We start from the raw sequence: 16986 nt of genomic DNA on the forward strand, positions 1-16986 counted from the left end.
CGCATACACTGTGATTGGTGCAGTCACTACAGCCGCCCAATCACATCTGTACTGTACTGTACCTAACAGTACTGTACGCATGGTGATTGGTGGTGTATATTACACCACTGATCACCATCCTTATCCGGGTCATACGTGACCCAGATGACCCGGAATCGCTGAAGATCGCCGGTTTGTATTTACCGGCGATTGCCGACATGGAGGGTCCTCAGGTCCTTCCTCTGCGAAGTGCCGAGATACCTGCTGAATTATTTTAGCAGGCATCCGGCTCCGATCCCCGCCCGTCCAGCGGCGGGGAATGGAATCGTAGCAAATCGCTGGTATGAATTGACTGGCGATTTGCGGCAATCGCCGATATGGGGGGACCTCAGGATTCCCCTCAGCGATGTGCCGGGATGCCTGCTGAATGATTTCAGCAGGCATCCCGGTCCGGTCCCCACCCGGTAAGCGGCGGGGACTGGAAATGCTCAGGGCGTACAGGTACACCCTGAGTCCTTAAGGATCAGGGATGCAGGGCATATGCATACTCCCTGCGTCCCCAAGAGGTTAGAAACACTTTCTCCCCACCAATCCATCCTCAACTCTGCTGCTCGAATATTCCACCTCTCACCTCGCTTCTCCTCTGCCTCTCCCGTGCGAATCCCTTCAAATGCCCAGCCAATTGCCCAACAAATTTAATTTAAACTGTTCACCATGGCATATATGGTATTCACTACCTTTCCCCAACATACTTCTCTGACCTGCTTTCCCTATATCGCCCCACACGTAATCTCTGATCATCTCAAGACGTCCGCCTATGCTCCTCCCTGGTCCAAACTTTACACAACCGTCTCCAAGACTTCTCCTGAGCTTCTTCCATATGCTGGAACTTGCTACCCCAGCACGTCCAGCTCTCACCCACCATCAAGACCTTCAAAAGCAACCTGAAGACCCATCTATTCAAGCAAGCCTACGCCCCTCAATAATCCTACTGCCACTGCACCACTTATGGCTACTTTACCACGTGCTCACAGATTACTTGCTACAGACCCCTCATCTACTGTTTCCTTCCCCTCTACTTGTAGATTGTAAGTCCTTGTGCGCAGGGCCCTCTCCCCCTCTATGTCAGTTGGCAAGTTACTCTGTGTAATGCTCAACGGTCCCATGTTAGTGTTAGGTATTGTTAATGTGTTGCCATGGGGGTGTTAGGAGAAATACCTGATCACTTTGTGATGCCAGTACACCGTTATCCTATACACGGTTCGCGGTTGGAGACAGCTTCTCCTGGGCCAGACACGAGGAGTAAATGAACACACTGACGTCAGCTTACGGATAACTGTCTTTACTAAGCTGGGTGCAGATGGTATTACACCAACGGTTGTGGGTGAGAGGATGCAGTGTAACCCCCTTGGGAGCCCTGTTGCCTTGCTTGGATTTGTGGTGCTTTCACCAAATGGATTTATACTGAATTGTAAGACAGGTAGATGAATCCTGGTAGGTAGGGTTCTGTCAAGGTATTGAAGCCTTCTCCGCCACCTCAACATCTTGTGCTGCCAAGCTGCCTGAAGCAGTGTGAAGCCACAGGACAGCCATGATGCTGGGAAACCACATTACCTTTATCATATGTAAAGTGCCCTGGAACCCAGGGCGCAATATAAATGAATAATAATTTATCAAAACCTGTCTAGAGGAAAAGTTGCTGAGTTGCCCATAGCAACCTATCAGATCGCTTCTTTCGTTTTTCAGAGACCTTTTAAAAATGAAAGAAGCAATCTGATTGGTTGCTATGGGCAACTCAGCAACTTTTCCTCTGGATAGGTTTTGATAAATCTCCCCCATTATGACTGTTTTCTGACATATACATGTAGCATAAGGCAGAAGTGTGATGTCAATAATTCCTAAAACTCAAGGACTTCTTCACTGATTCTCTCCTGTACCTCAGTATCAACTGTTGCCAGAGCCAAAAGTCACTGTTCTAAGGAGAGTCCAGGCGTTCCAATGTCTGCTGCTGTTTCTTCAGGGCTTGTGTCACAGCCAAGGACAGAGAAGGCTTTGACGTTTCCCCGTCTTCTACAAGCCCTTACTCAGGACCTGCTCCAGCAGAACGGGACCCAAAGCAGACCTGATGGGAAAGCAGTGCAGCCTGTGAGTGTCCCTAAGAATTATAGACAGCTTGGATGTATTAGTATACCAACAAATGTATAAATGCTTCATAAAAATAAAATCTGAAGGCAAATGAAATCATCATCTAAAGTTACTTCTCTATCCCTCTGTCTGCACTAGCTATGCAGCCTTTTAACCAAGTTTATTTTTCTTTGACAATGAATAATATGTCCAATGCTGAGTGTCAGTGTTCTACTATGTTGCTCACTTCCGCAATCTAAAGGCTCTTCCTCTTTTGTCACATGTTCTTAGGTCACATGACTTGCTGTTATTAAAGGACCTGCTGTTGAGAGCTTTGAGGACAGCTGCATGTAGGAGGGGTAAGTGAAATTAGAAACCAAAGGCATTGAGTGCAAAGTACAGCGTCCTTATCTTGTGTTAACCGTACTTTTATCAATCCTGTGCCTATGTATACTTGCAGATCCATAAATGGTTAGCTTTGGCAGATTGTATTCCTTTGCAATATACAATGGTTTGGCATCTGTATCGCTGGACTAATATGGCAGCTCCAAATTAATGTTTGGACAGACTCACAAGATCAAAAAGTCATACCTCCTATTGTGTTCTTTTTTTGCTCAGCCTAAGACCTAATTCTTTGTGATCTAACCCTTCTTTGCTTGTGGCATGTCCCTTCTTTAGAAATGAGTAGATCTGCATGTTTAAATGTTCTTTACTTGTTTTGTTCAATTCAAGTGTTTGTTCAATTCCTGACTGCTTGTTAGCACACACTTTTATTGTGTATTATTTATACTGTTCATATTTTTAGCAGATTTAATATGTGGGAGTGTGTGAAAATGTTAGGATTATATGTAGGCAGCTATATAGTGCATACTGTGTCCCAGCTCTGTACCCTGAAGCATGGCTTTTAAAACCTAGTTGCTTGACTATGGATATACAAAAGTCCGAAACATATAGGGGCGTCTAAAATGCTGAAAATACACTCCCGGTAGCTCAGCGGAACTGATCGGGATTATCGTGGGGCAATCGTAAAGTCCTGATCAGCTTAGAGGATGGCCGGAGGGCTCACTGCTTTCTCGCTGTCTGATCAATTCTCCAAGGCTCCAGTAAGCCTCAGCAGGCATGAGCAATGGAGCACAGATTACACTGATCCATGTTATGCTATGGCATAGCATTGAACATTGTATGCAATATATTGATTGCATGTAATAGTCCCCTATGGGGACTAAACAATAGTGTGTCTGTGTGTGTGTGTGTGTGTGTGTGTGTGTGTGTGTGTGTGAAAAAAAATTAAGAAAAATTAAAATAAAAAAGATTAAACCCCTTCCCTAACAAAGTTTGAATCACCCCCCCTTTTCTTATAAAAAAATAAAATAAATGTAAACAAAAATAAACATATATTGCCACGTGTGTAAATGTCTGAGCTATATATATATTATAATCCGCACGGTCAAATGCGTAAAAAATTAAATAAATAAAAAAATATATACTTATATCCAGATTTGCATATTTTTGGTCACTTTTTATACACTAAAAAATGTCCGTCACGCTCCCTCCCATAGACTTGCATTGAGGGGGGCATGACGTTATGGCCCGCTTCAAGCGTTCGGAACGCTGGGGCAGCGGAGTACCCCTTTAAAGGTAAGCAGACAATGTCAGGGCAGCAGGAAATTCTAGCAGAATGCTTAAGTGTATAGGGAGAGGTATTAGCAGGAGAAAGAGGGAAGTGCTCATGCCGCTGTACAGAACACTGGTGAGACCTCACTTGGAGTATTGTGCGCAGTATTTCCAGAAGGATATAGATATTTTAGAGAGAGTTCAAAGAAGAACTACTAAACTAGTCCATGGGTTGCAGGATAAAATTTAACAGGAAAAGTTAAAGGACCTTAAAGGGGTACTCTAGTGGAATTATTATATTTTATTTTTTCAAATTAACTGGAGCTTTGTAAATCTATCTATATCTATCTCTCAACGTGTGTGTGTGTATGTTCCAGCATCACGTTCAAACGGCTAAAGATATTAATATGAAACTTGGCACACATGTTACTTATATGTCAACAACACACATAGGATAGGTAATTTAACCCTTATTCACCCCCATTTGCCAGGGGCAGGGTTTTTGTTTAAAGTCCCATACAAGTCTATGGGAAATATATGTTACTACATAACTTCCAAATGGCTGGAGGTATTTCGATAATACTTGGTCACATGTTACTTATATGTCAACTTAAAATATAGGATAGTTAATTTAACCCTTAACTATCCCCAAAGTGATGGAGATACCTTTTTTATAAAAATGTTTTTTTTTGTTTGTTTTTTTTTGCTGAAAAAAACGCCAAAACGCAGGGAAAAACTGTGGCAGTTTTTCTGGCGTTTTTAAGCCAAAATAATTGCAGGGTAAAAATCTCAGTGGAATTCTAGCCTTAGGAAGCCCCTATGTTGCCAGAACAGCAAAAAAATAAATAAATAAAAAACAACCACATGGCATGCTATTTTGAAAACTACACCCCTCATGGCACGTAACAAGGGGTACAGTGAGCCTTAACACCTCACAGGTGTTTGATGACTTTTCGGTAAAGTCCGATGTGTAAATGAGAAAAATATTTGCCACTAAAATGCATTTTTTTTCACCAAATTAACAATTTTTACTAGAGGTAATAGGAGGAAATGCCCCCCAAAAGTTGTAACCCCATATGGAAATACTCCATGTATGGACATAAAGGGGGAGATTTATCAAAACCTGTGTAGAGGAAAACTTGCCCAGTTGCCCATAGCAACCAATCAGCTTGCTGCTTTCATTTTTATGAAGGCCTGTGAAAAATGAAAGAAGCAATCTGATTGGTTGCTCTGGGCAAGTTTTCCTCTGCTCAGGTTTTGATAAATCTCCCCCAATGCTAAGCGAAGGAGCCACATTTGGCTTTTTGAAAGGAAATTTTGCTAAAATAGTTTTTGGGGGGGCATGTCGCTTTTCAGAAGCCCATATGGTGCCAGAACAGCAAAAAAAAAAAAGCCCCACATGGCACACTATTTGTGAAACAGCCCTCAAGGAACGTAACAAGGGGTACAGTGAGCCTTTACACCCTACATTTTAACAAATTTGGACATGAAAATTAGATTTTGTTTTCACTAAAATGCTAGTGTTATCCCAACTTTTTCATTGTCACAAGGGGTAATAGGAGAAAAAGCCTCCTTTAACCCTGTTTCTTCTGAGTATGGAAATACCCCATATATGTGGATGTAAAGTGCTCTGCGGGCTAACTACAATGCTCAGGAGTGCCCTTGGGCTTTTGGAGAGAGAATTTGTTTGGAATGGAGGTCAGGGGCCATGTGCGTTTACAAAGCCCCCATGCTACCAGAACAATGGACACCCCACACACACACACATGTGACCCTATTTCCGAAACTACACCTCTCACGGAATGTAATAAGTGGTGCAGTGAGCATTTACACCCCACTGGCGTTTGACAGATCTTTGGAACAGTGGGCTGTGCAAATGAAAAATACATTTTTTTTTTTTCATATTTACAGACGACTGTTCAAAATATTTGTCAGACACCTGTGGGGTGTAAAAGCTCACTGCACCCCGTATTGCATTCCTTGAGGGGTGTAGTTTCCAAAATGAGGTCATATGTGGTGGGTGGGGGGGGTCCACTGTTCTGGCACCATGGGTGCTTTGTAAACGCACATGGCCCTCAATTCCAGACACATTCTCTCTCCAAAGTCCAATGGCATTCCTTCTCTTCTGAGCATTGTAGTTCGCCCGCAGAGCACTTTACATTTATATACTCAGAAGAAATTTTGGGGGGCTTTTTTCCTATTACCCCTTGAGAAAAATTAGGTGTAACAGCAGCAAAAAATAAACAAATGTTAAATTTCGCGTCCAACTTTAATTACCTTTTTTTTTTTTTTTTTTTTTGCGTTTAGGTCAGAACCGCTGTAATGATCAGCCATCCCTGTGCAAATCACCTCAAATGTACATGGCACTCTCACTCCTCAGCCTTGTTGTGTGTCCGCAGAGCATTTTATGTCCACATATGGGGTATTTCCATACTCAGAAGAAATTGTGTTTTGGGGGTCTTTTATTTTTTTATTTTTTTTTATTTTTTTCTTCCTCTTGTGAAAATGAAAAGTATGGGGCAACACCAGCATGTTAGTATAAGAAATAATTTTTTTTTACAATAACATTCTGGAGTAGAACCCAACTTTACCTTTTCATAAGGGGTAAAAGGAGAAAAAGCCCCCTAAAATTTGTTAAGCAATTTCTCCCGAGTACAGAAATACCCCATATGTGGCCCTAAACTGTTGCCTTGAAATACTCCGAAGTGAGAGAGCGCCATGTGGGTTGGCATAGGGACAGACCCAGATGCAAGAATTAGACTTGCCTCCGATACCAAAATTTCCCTACACCAGTGTTCCCCAAACAGGGTGCCTCCAGCTGTTGCATAACTCCTAGCATGCCTGGACAGTCAATGGCTGTCCGACAATACTGGGATTTGTTTTGCAACAGCTGAGGCTCCGTTTTGGAAACTGTGTCGTACGAGACATTTTTTATTTGGAGGGTGGGGGTAACTCTGTATGGGAGTGTATACATGTAGTGTAGTTCTCACAGGCGGGGGTTTACAGCGAGTTTCCCGCTGGGAGTTTGAGCTGCAGCGGAAAATTTGCTGCATCTCAAACTTGCAGCGTGAAACACGCTGTAAACCCCCGCCCGTGTGAATGTAGCCTGTACATTCACGTGAGGTGGGGGCAAACCTCCAGCTGTTGCAGAACTACCACTACCAGCATGCCCTTTGTCTGTCTGTGCATGCTGGGGGTTGTAGTTATGCAACAGCTGGAGGCACACTGGATGCTAAACTACAACCTCCAACATGCACTGACAGCGAAAGGGCATGCTGGGAGTGTTAGTAGTGTGCCTCCAGCTGTTGCATAACTACAAGTCCCAGCCTGCCCTTAAGCGGTCACTGCATGCTGAGAGTTGTAGTTTTTGCAACAGCTGAAGGGACACAGAGTTTGTTACTTAAGTCAGTGTTTCGCAACCAGTGTGCCTCCAGCTGTTACAAAACTACAACTCCAAGCATGTATGGTCTATCAGTGCATGCTGAGAGTTATAGTTTGCAACAGCTGGAGGTACACTGGTTGCGAAACACTGAATTAGATAACAAACTCTTTGTTTCGCAACCAGTGTGCCTTCAGCTTTTGCAAAAACTACAACTCTCAGCATGCAGTGACAGCTGAAGGGCAGGCTGGGACTTGTAGTTATGCAACAGCTGGAGCATACTACTAACACTCCCAGCATGCCTTTTGGCGGTCAGTGCATGCTGGGGGGTTGTAGTTATGCAAAAGCTGAAGGCACAATGGTTGCAAAACACTGAGCGTTTGTTACCTAACTCAATGTTTCCCAACCAGGGTGCCTCCAGTTGTTGCAAAACTACAACTCCCAGCATGCCCACACAGCCGAAGGACATGTTGGGAGTTGTAGTTATGCAACAACTAGAGGAGAACAGTTTGGAGACCACTGTGTAGTAGTGTCCAAACTGTAGCTCTTCCAGATGTTGCAGAACTAAAACTCCAAGCATGCCCAGACTGTCCAGGCATGCTGGGAGTTGTAGTTTTGCAGCATCTGGAAGGGTTACAGTTTGGACACCACTGCACAGCCTTTGGCTGTCTGGGCATGCTGGGAGTTGTAGTTGAGCAACTCCTAGAAGGCAGCAGTGAAGATCACTTGCCACTGGTCCTCACTGCTGCCTCCGCTACCTCTGCTGCTGCCTCCTTTCTGCTGCCAGTCCCACCACGATCGCCAGTCCCTCGCCGCAGTCCGGTACTCCAGCACCCGCTGCCATCTTCCCCCACTCTGCCCGGACATCCAGGGGAGGGCAGAGTGGGGATTTCAACTTTATCCCCCCCCGCCCCAACTGCCAATGGTCGGTCAGTCCTGATCGCCCAATGGCAGAGGACAGAAGGAGGTGGCACCCCTGCCACCTCACTACTATCCTTCAGGATGGTCAGAGCTGTCACTGACAGCTCCGATCATCCCTATTTTCCGGCGATCGGGTCACCACAGACCCGATCAGCCCGGAATCGCCGCAAACCGCTGATCTGAATTGATTGTCGATTTGTGGAGATTGCAGACATGGCGGGGGGGGGGGGATCTCGGGACCCCCCCCAGGGGTTTGCACGGGGTGCCTGCTGAATGATTTCAGCAGGCATCCCAGTCCGGTCCCTGCCCGGTGAGCGGCGGGGACCGGAATTCCCACGGGCGTACAGGTACGCCCTGTGTCCTTAAGGGGTTAAAAGAAGAGAAACTACCATAGTTTTAAATTAGAGGGGCAAAGGTTAAAAAGTAATTTGAGGAAGTATTTATTTATTGAAAGTAGTGGATGCATGGAATAGCCTTCCTGCAGAAGTGATCACTACAAATACAGTGAAAGGGGTGAAGGGGTTTAAGAATGCATGGAATAAGCATAAGGCTATTTTTTTTTTATATAACATAGGGACTAGGGCTATTTATAGTATTTAGAAATATTGGGCAGACTAGATGGGCCAAATGGTTCAGATCTGCCGACACATTCTGTTTTTATGTGGCTTATGTCCTTAACCACTTAAGGACCTAGGGCGTATGGATGCGCCTTGACGTCCTGGTACTTAAGGACCCAGGGCGTATCCATACGCCCGTGGGAATTTCGGTCCCCGCCACACGCCGGGCGGGGACGGGCCGGGGTGACTGCTGATATCAATCAGCAGGCACCCCGTGCAAATGCCCAGGGGGGTCATCAGACGCCCCCCCGTCGGCGATCGGCGCAGATCTCAAGTGAATTCACACTTGCGATTTGCGCCGATTCCGGGTCATACGGGTCTATTGTGACCCGGTGACCCGGAATAGAAGGGGGATCGCGGTTGTCTAAGACACCCACGATCCCCCTGTAGGCATAGGAGTGAGGTGGCAAGGTTGCCACCCCTCCTATCCCTGCTATTGGTCTGCTATTGATCGTCGGAGGCGACGACCAATAGCAGACCGAGGGCGGGGGGGTTAACTTTCGTTTTCCCCGTCCTGCCCACCCACAATAGGCGGGGCAGGACGGGGAAACGACGGGGACCGGGCGCCGACGTCCACTTACCCGTCCGGAGGCTGCGGCGACGTTGATCGGCTGGGCGGCGTCACGTGCGTCTGAAGAGGACGGCTGACGGGATCCTACGGAAGCCGGTAAGTAGATCTGGAGGACTACAGTCTGAGACCGTGGTCTCTAACTGTAGCCCTCCAGATGTTGCAAAACTACAACTCCCAGCATGCCCAGAAAGCTGTCTCGGCATGCTGGGAGTTGTAGTTGGGTACCTCCAGCTGTTGCATAACTACATCTCCCAGCATGCCCTTCGTTGATTAGTACATGCTGGGAGTTGTAGTTTTGCAACAGCTGGAGGCACACTGGTTGGAAAATATTGAGTTAGGTAACAGAACCTAACTGAAGGTTTTCAGTGTGCCTCCAGCTGTTGCAAAAGTACAACTCCCAGCATGCACGGTCTGTCAGTACATGATGAGAGTTGTAGTTTTGAAACAGCTGGAGGTTTGCCCCCCCCCATGTGAACGTACAGGGTACATTCACATAGGCGGGTTTACAGTAAATTTCCTGCTTCAAGTTTGGACTGCGGCAAATTTTTCGCCGCAGCGCAAACTCCTAGCAGGAAATTCACCGTAACCCGCCAGTGTGAATGTACCCTAAAAACACTACACGAACACCTAATAAAGGGTAAAACACTACATATACACCCCTTACACTGTCCCCCCCCCCCCCCCCCCAATAAACAATTTAAAATGTCTTGTATGGCAGGGTTTCCAAAACGGAGCCTCCAGCTGTTGCAAAACAACAACTCCAAGCATTTCTGGAAAGCCACTGACTGTCCAGGCATGCTGGGAGTTTAGCAACAGCTGGAGGCACCCTGTTTGGGAATCACTGGCGTAGAATACCCCTATGTCCACCCCTATGCAATCCCTAATTTAGTCCTCAAATGCGCATGGTGCTCTCTTACTTCGGAGCCCTGTCGTATTTCAAGGAAACAGTTTAGGGCCATATAGGGGGTATCGCCGTACTCGGGAGAAATTGCACTGCAAATTTTGGGGGTCTTTTTTCCCTTTTACCGCTTGTGAAAAGGAAAAGTTGGGGGCTACACCAGCCTGTTAGTGTAAAAAAATAAAAAAATTTACACTAACCTGCTGGTGTTGCCCCATACTTTTTATTTCCACAAGCGGTAAAAGGAAAAAAAGCCCCCCAAAATTTGTAACGCAATTTCTCCTGAGTACGGAAATATCCCAGATGTGGGCGTAAAATGCTCTGCGGGCGCACAACAAGGCTCAGGAGTGAGAGCGCACTATGTACATTTGAGGCCTAAATTGGTGATTTGCAAAGGGGTGGCTGATTTTACAGCGGTTCTGACAAACGCAAAAAAAAAAATACCCACATGTGACCCCATTTTGGAAACTACACCCCTCACCGAACGTGACAAGGGGTATAGTGAGCCTGAACACCCCACAGGTGTTTGACGAATTTTCATTAAAGTTGGATGGGAAAATGAAAAAAATTATATTTTTTCAGTAAAATTCTGGTGTTACCCTAAATTTTTCATTTTCACAAGGGAAAATAGGAAAAAAGCCCCCCAAATTTGTAACCCCATCTCTTCTGAGTAAGAACATACCCCATATGTGAATTTAAAGTGCTCTGCGGGTGAACTACAATGCTCAGAAGAGAAGGAGCGCCATTGGGATTTTGTAGAGAAAATTTGTCCGGAATTGAAGGCCACATGTGTTTACAAAGCCCCCATAGTGCCAGAACAATGGACCCCCGACACATGTGACCCCATTTTGGAAACTACACCCCTCACGTAATGTAATAAGGGGTACATTGAGAATTTACGCCCCACAGGTGTCTGACAGATTTTTGGAACAGTGGTCCGTAAAAATGAAAAATTAAATTTTTCATTTGCACAGCACACTGTTCCAAAGATCTGTGGGGTGTAAATACTCACTGCACCCCTTATTAAATTCTGTGAGGGGTGTAGTTTCCAAAATGGGGTCACATGTGGGGGGGTCCACTGTTCTGGCACCACGGGGGGGCTTTGTAAACGCACATCTCCTATTACCCCGTGTAAAAATGTAAAATTTAGGGGGAAAACTGCATTTTATTAAAAAAAAATAAAAAATTTTCATTTACACATCCAACTTTAACGAAAAGTCGTCAAACACCTGTGGGGTGTTAAGGCTCAGCGGAAACCTTGTTACATTCCTTGACGGGTGTAGTTTCCAAAATAGTATGCCATGTGGGTATTTTTTGCTGTTCTGGCACCACAGGGACTTCCTAAATGCGACATGCCCCCAAAAAGCCATTTCAGCAAAAGTTGCTTTCAAAAAGCCAAATGTGACTCCTTCTCTTATGAGCATTGTAGTTCGCCCGCAAAGCATTTTACGTCCTAACATGGGGTATTTCCATACTCAGAAGAGATGGGGTTACAAACTTGGGGGGGCATTTTCTCCCATTACCCTTTGGAAAAATGGTAAATTTGGGGGAAAAACTGCACTTTAGTGAAAAAAATTTTTTTCATTTACACATCTGACTTTAACAAAGTCGTCAAACACCTGTGGGGTGTTAAGGCTCACTGGACCCCTTTTTACGTGCCTTGAGGGGTCTAGTTTCCAAAATGGTATGCCATGTTGGGGTTTTCTGCTGTTCTGGCACCATAGGGGCTTCCTAAATGTGACATGCCCCCCAAAAACCATTTCAGCAAAATTCCCTCTCCAAAATCCCATTGTCGCTCCTTCCCTTCTGAGCCCTCTAGTGCACCCGCCGAACACTTGACATACACATATGAGCTATTTCCTTACTCGAGAGAAATTGGGTTACAAATTTTGGGGGAATTTTTCATCTATTACCACTTGTAAAAATTCAAAAACTGGGTCTACAAGAACATGCGAGTGTAAAAAAAAATGAAGATTTTGAATTTTCTCCTTCACTTTGCTGTTATTCCTGGGAAACACCTAAAGGGTTAACACACTTACTGAATGTCATTTTGAATACTTTGAGGGGTGCAGTTTTTATAATGGGGTCATTTGTGGGGTATTTCTAATATGAAGGCCCTTCAAATCCACTTCAAAACTGAACTGGTCCCTGAAAAATTCCGATTTGAAAATTTTGTGAAAAATTGGAAAATTGATGCTGAACTTTGAAGCCCTCTGATGTCTTCCAAAAGTAAAAACACGTCAATTTTATGATGCAAACATAAAGTAGACATATTGTATATGTGAATCAATGTATAATTTATTTGGAATATCCATTTTCCTTACAAGCAGTGAGCTTCAAAGTAAAAAAAATGCAACATTTTCAATTTTTTCATCAAATTTTGGAATTTTTCACCAAGAAATGATGCAATTATCGACAAAATTTTACCACTAACATAAAGTAGAATATGTCACGAAAAAACAGTCTCGGAATCAGAATGAAAGGTAAAAGCATCCCAGAGTTATTAATGCTTGAAGTGACAGTGGTCAGATGTTCAAAAAATGGCCGGGTCCTTAAGGTATATTTGGGCTGGGTCCTTAAGGGGTTAAAGGGGTACTCCGGTGAAAACCATTTTCCTTTTAAATCAACTGGCTCTGGAAAGTTAAACAGATTTGTAAATTACTTCCATTAAAAAATCTTAATCCTTCCTGTACTTATTAGCTGCTGAATACTACAGAGGAAATTATTTTCTTTTTGGAATGCTCTCTGTATGCTACATGCAGATGTATGCTAAGGGCAGCATGGTGGCTTAGTGGTTAGCACTGCTGCCTTGCAGTGCTGGGGCCTTGGGTTCAAATCCCACTAAGGACAACAATAAATAAATAAAGACTTAATAATAATAATAATAATAATAATAATGTCTTTATTTATTTATTGTCCTTAGTGGGATTTCAGCCCAAGGCCCCAGCACTGCAAGGAAGCAGTGCTAACCACTAAGCCACCATGCTGCCCTTAGCATACATCTGCTATGCACGGTTGCTAAAATGGACAGAGATGTCAGCAGAGAGCACTGTGCTCGTGATGTCATCAGTGTTCCAAAAAGAAAGGAATTTCCTCTGTAGCATTCAGCAGCTAATAAGTACTGGAAGGATTACGATTTTTTCATAGAAGTAATTTACAAATTTGTTTAACTTTCTGGCACCAGTTGATTTAAAATAAAAAAGGTTTTCACCGGAGTACCCCATTAAACAATTTCCTATCAGTGAAGGGCATGGTATTGTTCAGTGTTATCATCTATCTTATACTCTATCTCAGACCAGAGCAATAGATGCCGGGAGACGGACGGAGGCAGGTGAGGGGACATCCGTTCACCATTACAGATGATCGGATTGCCGCGGCAGCGCTGCGGGCGATCTGAACATGCTTTTTTCTGACCACACTCCCGGAAATCAATACAGATCACGGAATCTCTTAGGGGATAATGGCAGACGTCTGCACGATCGTGGATGTTGGCCATTACCGGCGGGTCCCTGGCTTCTATCAGCAGCCGGGAACTGCCACGCATGACCCAAGCATCGCTCCAATGCTAGCGGTCATGTACAGGACATAAATGTACGTCCTGGTGCGTTAAGTACCACCGCACCGGGACGTATATTTACGTCCTGTGTCGTTAAGGGGTTGGGGTAATGACAAGGATGTCAACAGGCCTGTTGGTCTGAGAAGCTCAGGAGAAGTGCATCTGCAGACTTGAGTGAAAAAAATTCTAAAACAAGGACACAGTTAGGTGGTGATGTACCTAGCTCTTTATGGTATCCTGCCATGTGGAAATTCTTTACTATCTTACCTGATGCAGGAAAACACCCAATGCCTTATCTGCAGGGAGAAAGTAAGGCACAGCTAGGGTCTGACTTTAGGAAATAGAAAGTAAGCACATGGGCCCAGATTTATCAAACTGTGTGAGAGAAAAAGTGTAGTGATTTCCCCACAGCAACCAATCACAGTTCAGGTTTCACTTTACCTCAGATCGTTAGCTGAGCTGTGATTGGTTGCTGTGGGAAAATCACTCCACTTTTTCTCTCATGCAGTTTGATAAATCTGGGCCATGGAGAGGCATCACAATGCCTGGCTACAAGTATCCCTAGTCGACCACTGCCTGCTATTCGTTGGCTACAGTTACCACTAATGCCCGCTGTGCACATTCATGATACGCATGGGCCACTCCATGCAGTTGTCGGTCTGCATTTTGAAAAAAAAAACTAAAAAATGTTTTATCTTCCTCCTGTCTGCTGGATACTACAACTCTTACCATTTCACTTTCTCCTGCCTTCGGTGACGTTCCTTCACAGAAGTAAGATGTGGTTGACGCTCTACCTCTATCCTACTTGTCCCCAGGTCACATGTCCCCTTTGCTACCCTCCTGCACTAACGGTTAGATCAGGGAGCATGCAAGCTGGAGGTCTGTATATAATCTTTTCAGATCTCCAAATTGCATGCTCCCTTATAAGAAGCAGCAAGTCCTGCAGTGGGCGGGCCACCCTTAGGCCCGAGCCCTCTGACAATGCCCGACCTTTCAGTCTGCCCCTGAGCTCCATGCAACACAGCATTGCATCTCTGCAACACGCCATCTAACTGAGCACTTATGGCTCTCAGGGACAGACTGGGACTTCAAAATGCAAGTGGAAGCTCAAACCAGACTTCATTCCAGTTTTTTGCTCAATTGGCCAGTGGGACCAAACCAGCTTGGATACCAGGTGGTGCAAGGCAGACACATCAGTGCCATTGCTGAGGCAACACTTGACCCTGCTGATCTGGTAGATGTGGTGGAGTCAGATACTATGATTTGTGTCCCTGCATCTTATTACATACTCTATAAGACAATGGCCCTGATTTACAATTGTAAACCCGACCTGTTTTGTCGGGTTGTGGGCCAAAATGTGTTGCATTGCGCCACAAATTGTCTGTGCCAGAATTTGTGCCAAGATTCAAAGAATCCGACCAGAAAAAAAGTGTGTGTGTGTGTGTGTGGCTGTTTGGAAAGAGGCATGGCCGCTTGGAAAGGGGGTGTGTTCCCAATATTTTAGAAAAACATATTTACCACACAAAAAAGCAAAATGTAGGGAACAGTGCAAAACATAGGGAAACATTAGTAAATACCGTGGAAAAATACCTGCCAGGCTGGGTTCACACCACGTTTTAAATACGGTTCCCGTATACGGTTTGGAGGAGGGGGCCGGGCTTAATCGCGGCGCCCGCACTCAGCCGTATTCGGGAACCGTATTTAATGCAAGTCTATGAGCCGACCGGAGTGAACCGCAGCCTCCGGTCGGCTTCGTTTTCGGCCGTATGCGGTTTCCCGACCGCAGGCAAAAACGTGGTCGACCACGTTTTTGCCTGCGGTCGGGAAACCGCATACGGCCCCTCCTCCAAACCGTATACGGGAACCGTATTTAAGAAAACGTGGTGTGAACCCAGCCTCAGCAAACAAAACCCACAAAGAAAACTACACTACACTACAAGGCCATTGTGTAACTTATCCTGTGATATAATTAATGTAAAAGAAGGTTCATAACCTATACCAGCTGTATATTTAAATACTGAATTATGTATTTAATTATATACCAGAAGGACTTTTACTAACTGTGCATTTATTTTATCAGGTTTATCAGGTTATACCTGCATGGTCCATATCACTGTATACAAAAAGATGTATATCTTAATTACCGGAATTCTCTCAGGTTATAACCGCATAGCACATATCACAAGACGATTTATATTTCATTCCAGCTTTACATATTTAATTATATACAAGAATAATTAATTCTTACCAGTTATACCAGCATTGTGCAGAAGGAAGATGCACAACACTCCAGCTGTATAATTACATGTCATATGATGTTCTCACAATGGGGCCAATTAACTAATACCAATGCAATAAATGTGATTAAGCCATGTAGTATATGCCACAGCTGCACATTGGGGGCACATGTATGTTTCATGAAAGTGTGACAAGTGGATAATTTCAGCTGCAGATATGACTTTAAATGTTACATAACAATCTTGCTGCAGATTTACCTTTCATTTTGTATTTGATCTAACAGTGCAAAAATCTGTATTCTTTTTGGTAGATCATGTGTGGAGACGAAGTTTGAGAGTATTAACCCCTTCTCGAATGGTAGAAGGCAGGAGAAAGTGAACTGGTAAGGGTATGTTCACACTGAGGAATTGGGGCGGAAATCACGCTGAAGATTTCCACCCCAAAATACAGTTTTTTTTCCGCTCAGAATTAGCAGCGGTGTCATGCGGAGGAGGAGAAGAGGAGGAGTATCAAGAGTGGGAGGAGTTCCAGCGGCCAAAATGGCTGCTGAATCAAAAGTGGGTGGAGAGTGGGCGTAATATGTATTTTTTTTTTTTTATTTATTCATAAATACTCCTCATTTATTAATTTTTTTCATGCGGAAATTCCGCGTGGAAATGCTTCTGACTGAAAAAAATAACATTGATCTCTATGAGAGAACGACGCTGATTCCGCCTGAAAGAAAGAACATGTTCTTTCTTCAAGCGGAACATACTTTCTCGTCAGAATTCTGCTTGAGGAAATTCCACAGTGTGAACTGAGGGGCAGAAATTCTGTACAATTCTATGGGGTTTTCACTGCTGAATGATTTGAGAGGAAAAAGCGAGCAGAATTACTCATGGAAATTCCTCTCCCTTTCCTCAGTGTGAACATACCCTAAGAGTTGTAGTATTCAGCAGAAAGAAAGAATTTTTTATTTTTTTTTTCAAATTTTGCACTGCATGCACTGTGCTGCAGACCGACAACTGCATGGAGTGGTCCACCTTCTGCGTCACATGATAGTGCACAGCAGGCATTAGTGGTAACTGTAGCCAACAAATAGCAGGCAGT

General features: G+C 44.4%; 1 protein-coding gene and 1 long non-coding RNA gene across 3 annotated transcripts in view; one reads left to right on the forward strand and one right to left on the reverse strand.

Moving 5' to 3' along the window:
- LOC130297284 (uncharacterized) overlaps positions 1-14048 on the reverse strand; it is a 73063-nt gene extending 59015 nt beyond the window's left edge. Inside the window, exons 1-2 of the long non-coding RNA XR_008849463.1 lie at positions 13927-14048; positions 1917-2101 (exon numbers count right to left, since the gene is read on the reverse strand). This is a non-coding gene — a long non-coding RNA (uncharacterized LOC130297284). The remainder of the gene's footprint in view (positions 1-1916; positions 2102-13926) is intronic.
- Positions 1982-16986, forward strand: part of LOC130297283 (lysosomal alpha-glucosidase-like) — a 260565-nt gene continuing 245560 nt past the window's right edge. Inside the window, exons 1-2 of one of the 2 annotated variants that reach the window (XM_056549592.1) lie at positions 1982-2124; positions 2395-2462. The gene's annotated coding sequence lies outside the window, so the exon portion shown is untranslated. Of the gene's footprint in view, positions 2125-2394; positions 2463-16260; positions 16280-16986 lie in introns of those variants that run through there. The other variant, XM_056549593.1, reaches the window with a different exon arrangement.

This window comes from Hyla sarda, chromosome 13 (assembly GCF_029499605.1).
Source record: "Hyla sarda isolate aHylSar1 chromosome 13, aHylSar1.hap1, whole genome shotgun sequence".
NCBI classification, from domain to species: domain Eukaryota; kingdom Metazoa; phylum Chordata; class Amphibia; order Anura; family Hylidae; genus Hyla; species Hyla sarda.